Raw genomic sequence first — 2,683 nt, 5'->3', positions numbered from 1 at the left:
TTGAAATCCCTCCCAGTACTCTCCCAAGCAATACAGAAGAAAACCCAAAAGGAGAGTGCAATGCCATTGACATAAGCACCATGGCCGAACCTACAAGGGGAGTGGAGGACGTGAATCCCAAGGAGGAAGACCTCCTGGGACATCCAGTGACCAATAAGGAGCTTCCCTCTGAGGAACCAAAGGACTCTGAGGCTCATCTAGAGACCATAGAAATTCCATTGAACCTCCTTATGCCCTTCATGAGCTCTGATGAGTATTCCTCTTCTGAAGAGAATGAGGATGTTACTGAAGAGCAAACTGCCAAGTTTCTTGGTGCAATCATGAAGCTGAATGCCAAATTATTTGGCATTGATACTTGGGAAGTTGAACCTCCCTTGTTCATCAATGAACTAAGTGATCTGGATCAACTGACATTGCCTCAGAAGAGCCAGGATTCTGGAAAGTTCATAATACCTTGTACTATAGGCACCATGATCTTTAAGGCTCTGTGTGACCTTGGTTCAGGGGTAAACCTCATGCCCCTCTCTGTAATAGAGAAACTGGGAATCTATGGGGTGCAAGCTGCTAAAATCTCATTAGAGATGGCAGATAACTCAAGAAAACAGGCATATGGACAAGTAGAGAACGTATTAGTGAAGGTTGAAGGCCTTTACATCCTTGCTGATTTCATAGTCCTGGATACTGGAAAAGAAGAGGATGAATCCATCATCCTAGGAAGACCTTTTCTGGCCACAGCAAGAGCTGTGATTGATGCTGACAAAGGTGAACTAGTCCTTCAATGGAATGAGGACTCCCTTGTGTTTAAAACTCAAGGATCTCCCTCTGCAACCATGGAGAGGAAGCATGAAAAACTTCTCTCAAAGCAGAGTCAAAGCAGGAAAGCAGAGGTTCAGAGGAACGAAAGCATCTCTATTCGCTTATCTGAAATTCTCACCAATGAATTACATAAGTATTTCTATCCCTACTTTATCATATTATTTTCGAAAACACCATTATCAATTTATATCTGCCTAACTGAGATTTGCAAGGTGACCATAGCTTGCTTCATACCAACAATCTCCGTGGGATTCGACCCTTACTCACGTAAGGTATTACTTGGATGACCCAGTGCACTTGCTGGTTAGTTACACGGAGTTGTAAACCATGGTCTTGGCATCATGTTTTTGGCGCCATTTCCAGGGAAAGAAAGAGCAATGAATTTTACATAATTAAAGTGTAATCACGATTCCACGTACCAAGAACTTATCAATACAAGAACTATTTTTATTTTAATTGATCCTTTCGATTATTATTTATCATGTCTTTCTTTATTTTCCTTTCTTATTTCGTGAATTTTACAATCATAATGAGCGAGTAGTTCCATAACTTGATCGGGAGTTGGTTGAAAGGAGGACCTTGAGTTGGAATGCTCAAGAGTAAAATTATAGTTAGGTTTAGCGTTGGGTCGCCCTCTAGTCACTTACACTAGTCCTTCCCAAGGGAGAGGATTAGAACTTGTGAATAGAAACTGACTTCCAACTTGCTTAACTTTCCTTTATCTGGTAAAGGATAACTGAGCAGGCAACCTTCAATTATCACTTTTATCTTGGGAGAACTCCATCAAGGATAGGGCTTCCGACTAATCTACTCCCGGTCAAGGTTTTTATTTAAATTACACAAATTCTCTGATTTAAATTTCTATCTGGCAAACTCAACCCCTTTTGGAAAACATCTGATTAATAAAATAGCATATCTTTCTGCAACTCGTTGGGAGACGACTTGGGATTCATACTCCTAGTATTTTAATTCTAATTTTGTGACAACCCTTCTAAATTGATAAGCGGATTTTTGGTTGGTTAAGAACTATACTTGCAACGTATCTCTTATAATAATTTCTTAACTCGCCAATTTCCGCCACGTCAATTTTTGGTGCCGTTGCCGGGGAGTTGCAATAGAGTGCTAAGTTATTGATTGGAATTTATTCATTTGCATTTTATTTTCTTTTGCTATTATAAGCTGCATGTTTCTTTTATTAAATGACGTGTTCACTTCCTAATCCAAGCTTGCCAGTATTTGATCCTGAGATCGAAAGAACTATTTCACGTATAAGGCAAGCTCGGCGTCGGTTAGTCCTCCCCGAGGGCGAATCTGAAACGTCACGTAAGGAAGAAACAAGCTCCCTTTCTACTGATTCGGTTGATTTACGTGCAGGTGACATGGCAGCACTTAGGAGAGTTACTATCCAGGAGGCTGGAGCCCCTGATTTTACAATGCAACCGTTTCAAGCGCATCATCCAGCAGTGGCTACAGACTTTGAAATAAAGACTGCACTGTTCAACTTGATGCCCAAGTTTCATGGCTTACCTGCTCAAGAGCCTATCAAGCACCTTAGGGATTTCCAAGCAGCTTGTTCTACTGTCAGGCGTGATGGTGCAGATGAAACTTCTATTCTGTTAAAAGCCTTCCCATTCTCTCTTGAGGGAAAGGCGAGAGAGTGGTATTACACTCAACCCGCAGCAACTGTTTCTGACTGGCATACGCTTAGAAGAGAATTTTTGGAAAAATTCTTTCCAGCTGAAGTTACTGATAAACTGAGGAAAGACATTTCCATGATTTTCCAGGACGAGTCCGAGACTCTCTACGAATACTGAGAGCGCTTCAACAACCTTCTGGAAGAATGTCCCCGCCATATGATTGACAAAAT

This window comes from Arachis ipaensis, chromosome B06, assembly GCF_000816755.2.
Source record: "Arachis ipaensis cultivar K30076 chromosome B06, Araip1.1, whole genome shotgun sequence".
Taxonomy (NCBI): domain Eukaryota; kingdom Viridiplantae; phylum Streptophyta; class Magnoliopsida; order Fabales; family Fabaceae; genus Arachis; species Arachis ipaensis.
Note: the sequence above shows the minus strand (reverse complement) of the source record.